A 9542-nucleotide genomic window follows, 5' to 3' on the forward strand; every position below is an offset into this window, starting at 1 on the left:
ATCACGATACTCCTCGGCTTCCGGTATCTTAGCCTAAGATTGAAATAAAGTCGACCATGCTGGATAAATTCCGCCAGTTAGAAAATATCTCATGCTATAGTTATTTCCGTTGGCGGTGAATTTTGCAGTTTGAGCATTTTCTTACTTTACTTCTTCAAGTATGAGCGATTTGTGCAAATTGATGTCGTCATTTGAACCCATGTGTCTCCTAGATAAGATCACCTAAAAAACCACTATTGGATAATTTTTATTATTGAGTTCCAATTCGCTCGCTACTCGCGTTTAGCATCATTAGAGCTTAACGCTCAAGTCATATCCAAACAGTCTGCTCTTATACTTACAAAAATATAAGTCACTGATGGACTTATTATTTTCATAAGACTTGATATTGTTCAATCTATTTAATTAAAATTAGCATCTGGTCCCAGTTACATGTCACATGAGGGATACTCATTAGGGTATTGATCTGGCAGTCTATACCTACATGCAATGTAGAAATACACTCATGATGAGAAAGTACAAAGTAGTGGGAACGGTTAAAAACATTTAAGAGAATGAGGGAGTAGTGGTACTACGTAACTGATGCTTTTCCCATACGTAGAGGACACGAATTCACCACTACTACACAACCTCTTATCCTCTCCTTTATAACTTCCACTTATTACAAGTGTTAAAGAATTTCTCGGTCGAACTCATAAGTGTTGTTATCAAGCTTGTTGTAAAATTTAGTTGTCAAAACTATATCTTGATTTCTACTCTACATTTAGTCAAGTCTCGGATTATGATAAAAGTGTGTAGTTGAGATTCGGATATCACTGCGTTCTACCGTTTGAAGGCGAAGATCAACAGGAGCTCTGGAGAACTTCTTCAACAAAGGTAAGTGAAGAGTGAACCACCTATTTCTCAAGTTTTCACCTTTCGATTTATGAGACATTGTCGCATGACTAAATTAGACAATACATGCATAATAGAAATTTCGAGTCAAGTTTATCTTGAATATCGTTCTCGATTTATGCTAAACTTAAGAACATTTCTTCATATTTGATGAATTTGGTTAAAAACAATTTATTGTTTATGACCTGATTATGATTCAAGATTTAATCATTTGAAAATAGCCTAGAACAGTGATATGTGTCATTGATGGTATTCAGGAATGTTTTATATTGATTATTAGAGATATATAAAACTACTATAAATTTGGATACATGACAATATGCATACCAGTTCACATTCTAGGAGAACTGTTATAAGTCCAAAGCCACATGCACGTACCCAGTAAACGTACCGGCGTAGTTATAGTTCGGCAGCAACTTTTTGGTACGCATACCCGGTATCCATACAATAAAAAGTTTGTGGACTCTTGAACCAGGAAGATACACATACCTAGTATGCAAACCGGAAAAGATCTGTTGGTTTCAAAACCGGAGAGGTATGCATACCTAGTACGCATACCGTAAAATATTTGTGAGTTCCTAAACTTGTTTTTGTCTTAAGGATACACGTACTATGAAAAGAACATTCGCGAACAGGTATGTTACACGTACTTACCCTGTCGAATATTTTTACATGCATCAGAATTAGCTCTATGAGATAATCGTCATTTGAGTAACTCTCTAAGAACACATCTATATATGATTGATCATATTTGTGACTCAAGATAAGTCTTAAAGTGTTATATGAAAATGGTTAAGATTATTGCTCAATTGGCTAGTTTCGGCTAACTTTTATGTACCAAGTATTATACACGGTTTGGTTACGGTTCATCATAACCAGAATGTATGTTTTGCTATGTTAATCTCAAGTCAAGTTTTTCATCTAATGATGATTATTGATTGTTTGATTCCAAAGCTACCTTAGCTTAAATCTAAAGCAACCTTGATCTTGAAAGTTTATAAAAGGAGAACCTCAAAAAACTGGGATCTTTGAATCCCTGACACTATTCTTGTGTATCCTAGTTGTAAACTAGAGTCGTCCTCTCCTTCAAACCCTTCTAGGGTTTAGCGACTAAAAAGACTTCACCTAGGGATTCAGGAAGCCATGTACAACTATTGTTATCTTGATAGTTTGTGTATCCTAATCTTGTTTTGATTGTCGAGCCTTGCTCCAACAAACAAGATAGATACAAATTACAAAGTTTCTTCATTTTAGACTTTGTGATTCCACAAATTTATACTTGTGAGGTGAATAATAATCTAGGCTTCTCTTCGGGAGTCATAAGATGAGATTTTTTACTAGACTTTGTCTATTTCAATCGATTTCCTACCTCACCATGATCTTTGATTAGAACGGAAATCACATATATGCTTATATATGGGAGGCAGATTGGTTTAAAGTCTTCAATTAAGTTGAAGAAACCCTTAGGCTGTAAAGGACGCCAACTAAGGGAACCAATTGCGCGCGGAGTCCTGCTGGGATTCAAGAGGCGTAAGGACCGCGACTGTAACTGAGTTGTTGTGACGATTTAATTCGGTTTCAACTAAATTCCAGTCTGAAGTTCTGATAGTAGGCTAGTGTCTGTAGCGGCTTAATATAATTTGGTGTTCAAGTTTGGACTAGGTCCTAAGGTTATTCTGCATTTGCGGTTACCTCGTTAACAAAATTTCCGCTGTCTGTGTTATTTCTTTTCCACATTATATCGTTTATCTTTATAATCGAAATATCACATACCGTACGTTAAAATCAATTCAAGTAGATAAGTCCATCACAATTGTTGGATATGACTTGATTGATTCTTGGATATTGATCTTTGAAATCTTCCAAGTACTCTGATCAGGTTCATGAAAGAGTCTCTGTAACATTCTGATTGTGAGATAAAGAGATATAAGCTCTTCATATCTTTCCTGATTGAGATTCATTAAGTTGAACTCTCGGAATTATATTTGAGTTTAGTCCATACAGGTTGCCTAAGAAAAAGTTGGTGGTGTATTTTGGTTCCCCCACGTTTTTAACAAGAAATTAGTGAGTTTATTATAATTATAAATAGATAATTCAATGTATTCAGAAAAGGATGACCTACATTCAAAAGTACAGCCTTTACAAAGTAATTCAATAACTCCACTACAAACACATCACACAGTTTTTTCTCAACTTTTTCTACTTCCCTCCCCTAAGATCAACCAATCTCCTCCTTTATGGCCGAAGAAAGACGTGAACGGTTATTCCTTGGTTTAGCCTTGTCTTGTACGATCTTGATTTCTCAAACCTAAATACTTTTACATTGTATTTTACATTATAGTTTTTTTACCTACTCAAACTGATTTGTATATAAGTAGCACTCTTTTATTTTATCAAATAACTCAATGAGCTATGCGGTAAGATCTAAATCTTGTTTTATATTAATCAAAAATGGGTTACTAATTTCTCTTACTTCTCCCCTTGCTTTTGCGTATTTGTTTATCCAAAGATGACGTTGGCCTGGTATAAAGTGTTGATTATAGCGTTGGCTGCTGTTGTAATAATGCTTGTGGAAGCAAAAGTCTCATTGGAATACCTCATTGTTATTAACTTTTTCATGAAGAAAATCCATCCAAAAACAGATCATGTCAAGGAACAAAGCACTTGTGTCTATCACACATGCAGGAAAAGGAAAGCTCGTTAGAAATTTGAATCCATCCTATACCTCCTCATGTTTTGGTCAAAACTTAGGCTTACTGTTTCCATCTCAGTTTCAACAAACACCAACAATATCACAATGCCTATTTCCATCTTAGTTTCAACAAACACTAATAATAGTTCAATGCCTAATCTTCAGGGATATTATTCTAACTCTATTTTCAGTAACCCTATTTTGATGCATATTTATCAAAACCCTAAAATCCAAAAACTCATTATACCCTAACAATCTCACTTTCTCAATCAAAAAATGGTCTCAAATACAAACTCTAGAAACTCGGAATGCACCACAAATACTGAAATGATGACCTATCCCGTAAGTTCAGAAAGGCAATTTTGGAATTGAATGCGGAGGAAGATGCTATTTTTCTCAATGAAAATGAATCATAAAATGAAGTTTCAGAAGATATGGAATGGGATTTTTTCTTAATAGGAAAGATTGTTATAGAAGGAAGAATGGGTTATTGGTACTGTTGAGAAGAACTTACAGTTCACTTGGAATTTTGTTCCACCAGAAGAAGTAAAAATCATCGAAGTGGATACAAATGTCATGATTTTCAAACTGAAGAACAAAACGGTGGTGGATCAAATCATTGAACAAGGTCCCCGTAACATTGATGGTCATCTATGTATTTTGTTCGATTATTTCCATTGTTTAATCCATCAAAACCTGGATTGGACAAAACAAGTGTATTCGATCCAATTACAAAAACTCCAGCCTGAACATATGAACGTGAAATCGGTAGAATAAATGGGAAAACTACTGGGAGAAGTGCTAACTATCGAACCACCGAACGCTATTCCTGTGGATGGCATTCCTGTGAAAGTTTGTGTGAATATTGAGCTTACTACTCCACTAAGAAGAGGTGTGTTTGCGATTACTACAGCAGGCGTAACAAAATGGGTTCGATTTTTCTATGAAAAGCAACCCAAAAAACTCTACAATGATTGTTTCATCATAAATCATTGTAAGGGGGTCTGTGAAGCTGCAGCTGTTTATGTGAAATATATCCATGCAAAACCTTACCCATTTGGAGGAATATGAAAATTGAAGAAGAGCACTACAATTAGTAACAAAACAAACATCAATCCACAGCCAATCTCCAGGAAGCCAACAAAAGAAATCTTTTTTGTGCCTCCTAAGGATGGGTAGCTTTTGAAAATCCTAAATGTATCTGAGAATGAAGAAGTTCAAGCAAGACTAGGGAACAAACAAAGATTCATAGATCCTAATTATGTTGAAGAAGTAAATAACATTGAGGGTATTACTGATGAACAAACAACAACTAGAATCACACCGAAGGATAAACATGTTGGAGACACTGCTGGGGAGACTGAGGTATTTTCTAAACATAAACCAAATACCGCTATCTACATTTATTTTAACTGCAAAATTTATTGTTTTTCCATAACTGCATTGATTTCTTTGCGTAATTTACTAGCCATAAAGATCTTATCCTGGAATGTTTGTGGATTTGGGAATACGGATACTAGGAATCACCTCAGAAATCGTATAAGATCTAATAATCCTGATATTATTTTCCTTATTGAGACAAAAAACAATACCATAAAAATGAAACAATATACCTTTAGTCTTTATTATCCCAGTATGTCCTTTCATGATCCTATTTGTAGTTGCAGGAAATCCTACAACACACCCCTTGTACTATCATGACTATAATTTCTAGATCTAAACTTATTTGATATGAAAATAAAGATAATGAAAATAGAAAATAAGACACAAGATTTACGTGGTTCGATCAATTTGATCTACATCCACGGGGTTAGGTTTCACTGTGATCATTGAATTACATATGAATTACATTGAGACTCCATTAATGAGTATTTGGAGCTCTCTCTCTGGTTTTTGGGGAAGAATAAGAAGATAATAATAATACAAGTTAATTTTCTCTTTCCTACCTTTCTCTTTATATAGGATGCTACCTAGTGTATGACAGCTCATATACAGTTAAGATTTCCCCTAATTTCGGATCTGGCTTGCGATGATATCGCAAGCTTACAAATGTTAATTTCGCATATCTTCTAATCTTTGCAAAGTTATTACATTTTTCTTATGTTTAAGCTAATATCACCTATTGTGTCGTTTCTCAAAGTGCTCTGCGACATTTTTGTAATGCGTTGTTAAGAATTTCGCAAGCGTATCGTTGTCGCGAAATTCTGATCCTACATCTTGCCTCTTTTTTCTTGAATATTTCTTGAAGAGCGATCTTCAGGAAAAAAAATCCATTGTTGTAGTTGTTGGAGAGAGATACGTGTTGTTGGAGTAGTATTTGATCTTTGTTGATGAAGGAACGAGCAAAAGAATACTGGACTTGAAAAGTACGTACTTGCCTCTATTCTTTTGTGAAGTTCCGGAGCGTTGCGAAGTAAATAAGAAGTATCATCTCTTGAAGTATGCGAAGTATGAAGTATCCTTGAAGAAGTATAAGAAGTACTCAATCCTCGAAATATATAAGAAGTATGAAGTATCCTTTGAGAAGTATAAGAAGTATTCAATCCTCGAAATATAAGAAGTATCCGTCCTTGAATGAGAATAAAAAGTATTTCCTCTATTCATGCGAAATTATTACTCCATTTTTGGTGATTCTTGCCGAGAAGATAAAGAACATAAAATATTTTCTTGGTAATCCATAGTTGCCTCTGTTATTTATCTATGATGGTAGAATCCTTGAGAAAATGTTGAATGTGCGAATTGTTTCTTCATTCTTATCTTGCCTCTGTCTCATGTTTTGTGTTCATGCTATAGTATAATCTCTTCAAGTTGCTTATAATTGTGCGAAATAATTGAGCGAGATAATCACATCATTCGGAAGAATCATATTCTGCGAAATTCTGACACATTCTACGAAATTTTGAATCATTCTGCGAAATTCTGAATCGTTCTGTGAAGTTCTGAATAATCTTGCGAAATTCTTGAATAATCCTGTGAAATTCTGAATAATCCTGAATAATGCTGCTAAATTCTGCGATATTATTGCGAAATTCTGCAATATTATTCCGTACAGTTTTGTAAAGTATTTATGCGAACATAATGCTTATGTTATGAAATGTGTATGCGATGTTTATGCCATGAAATGCTTATGCAATGCTTTTATGATGCGAGTATGATTCTTGTATGATAGGAATGCTTATCTATTGCAATGTATAGTTAAGGTTTGTGTTACTTAGCTCATTTTGCCGTCTAAAATTGATGTAGCTTTAAATTGCTTCCATTCTTCATTTCTATGCCTCTTTTTTCTTTAGTGTATGCATTATTCCTCGTGTAGTTATTGTTCTTCACAAGTTCTTACTTGTGTTTCATCTTCCCTCTTTCCTGCACTATTAGTATCTCATAACACTATGATCATAATATCAAGTCTGCGGCATTTTCACTGCCTCAGTTTCATTTCCATGTACATATTCGCAAGCTTGTTTGCTTACATATAATCATTCTCGCAAGCTCACTTGATTAATCATTTTCTTATGTGGTCTTATTTTTCCTTCCTAGTTAAAGGTCTTATTTTTCCACCTCTTGTCATTGCGACAAAACCGCAGGACATCTTTGCACTTTCATGCAAAAACCCATTGATTTTGCCTTAACTTTTTATTTTGTATTATTGCCTCTTCAGGATTGTTGCGACAATATGACATGCCTAAATATTCTTGCGAAAATAAATCCCCATGACATTTTCGTTTTGTGACGAAATCGCAGGACGTCTTCACATTTTCATGTAATTACCCATTGATCTCGTCTTATGTTTTTCTCTAGTATTATTGCCTCTTCAGGATTGTCGCACAAATATGACAAGCTTTAATACCCTTGCGAGTAAAAAGTCTCATGACATTTGCGTCTTAAGACACTTATGAGCTCCCTAATGGAGGGTGCCTCCCTTATCTCCCCCATGGTTGCCCCTTCAAGGAGGCGTACTTCTACCATACAAGGTTATCTCCTCCCATCCGGTCTTAACAACAACCAGTTGTTTTCGCAGCCTCTTGTCCCTTTTACCTATAGGGATTATGGTTACGAGACTGCACCCTAAGTGGGGTTTTCTTCGGGCCGAGTGCAGTATAAGCCAAGACTTGTCAAGAATGACAAGGTACGCTCCAGACGCCCCTGGCACTCTTGACTCAACCGTGTACCTCGGCGCCTTGATCATATTTTTCACTCCTTGGGAGAGTCCTTATTATCTTGGTTGCCCAACCTTAGTCATAAGCTTAAGCTGAGAATCCAAGGTGCCTCTCCCGGATGGGCTTTATTGACCCCAAATCTCCATGACTCAGGTTCCGGTGCGGTGTAATCTTTCCCTGAGCCATGTAACAGGTACCCCCTTATATGACGTACTTTAGGTCTTACATTTTCCTCTTGCGAAATTGTATTCGCGAACTAGGGTGTACGTCATAAAGGTTCGCCCCTATCTGCGAAATTTTATTCGCGTTTCTGCGAAATTTTCACGTCTCTTTGTTTCTGCGAAATGTTCGCGTTTCTTTATTCTCTCATTCATCTTTTCATTTCTGTTATCTCTTTCATTCATTCTTTCATTTATGTCATCTCTTTCATTCATTCTTTCATTCTCATAATATCATATCATTTGAATCAAAATATATATTCAAGAGAAATTCTAATACATGGTAACTCTGAAATCTTTGTAGTTGTGAAATCTTTGTAATTCTGCGATTCTATCGCGTTTTGTAAATCAAATCAAAAATCTTTTTATTCTCTGCAAAAGAAATATTCTAGAGAAATATATAAATTGAATTTTCTCAGTTTTCTGTAATTTTGAAATATCGAAATCTCTGTAATTTTAAAGTTTTTGTAATCTTGAAATCTTAGTAATCTTTATAATCTTTGAGATCTTGAAATCTTTGTAATCGTGCGATTGAATCGCTTTTTGTAAATCAAATCAAAAATCTTTTTATTCGTTCTTAGTATAAAGTAAAATGTTCAAGGAAGTGGTACTTATCTTTCATGTGAGTCGATGTTGTTGTTAAAGAAGTGAATAAATGCCTTGAAATGTATGAATTTCGCGCAGCAAAAAGAAGTGTGAGAAGTGAGACTTAAACCCTTGACCTACTTCTTGGATTTTCTTGCACCATACCAACCGTACTAAGCCTCTCTTGCGAAATAATCAAATTTCTTGCGAAGTAATCAAATTCCAACTGTGTGAGAGGCAATGCTGTATAAATTTCGCGTAACAAAAATAAACATGTGAAAAGCAAGAATTGATCCCGCGACCTGCTGATTGCATTCATGCCTCCTGACCAACTGTGCAAGCTTTTTATTTGCGAAATATCTCTGCGAAATTATCATCAACTCTCTTCTGTGCGAAATAATCAAAGAAATATCTGTGCGAAAAAATACGCATGTGTTGGGACTTGATCACACGACCATGAACTCATTAACTTCGCAGATGACCAATTGTGCTGTCTCTTGTTTGCGAAATAATGAAACAATATTGCGAAATTATTCATTTTTTCGCTCTCTGCAAAAAATGAAGAAAACTATGTTCGCAGGCGAATTCGAACTTGCGACCACGAACGCACATACTGCTCTCTGTACCAATTGTGCAAGAATCTCTCTGCGAAATTAACGCATAACTTTTTTCCTTATTATTTTATCCTCCCATGCAAATGAGAAGAAAATGAAAAATATGTGTCTCTGCGAATTCGAACCCGTGACCTATTTATTGTTCGCTCAGCCTTGAATCATTTGTGCGATTTCTGTTTGTGACATAAATCACAACTTCTGACTCTTATCATTATCTTCGTCTTTCCTTTGTTTCTTCACAAAATGCCTCTTGTTTTCTCCTGAACATGAAAATCTTCCACCGAAACTTCCATTTTTTCCTTAATTTCACCACAACAACTAATTTTTTCTCTCACCCTTTTCATGTCTTTGAATTGTTGATGATGTTTACTCCCTGAAAGTGTGA

This window comes from Papaver somniferum, chromosome 9, assembly GCF_003573695.1.
Source record: "Papaver somniferum cultivar HN1 chromosome 9, ASM357369v1, whole genome shotgun sequence".
Classification (NCBI taxonomy): Eukaryota; Viridiplantae; Streptophyta; class Magnoliopsida; order Ranunculales; family Papaveraceae; genus Papaver; species Papaver somniferum.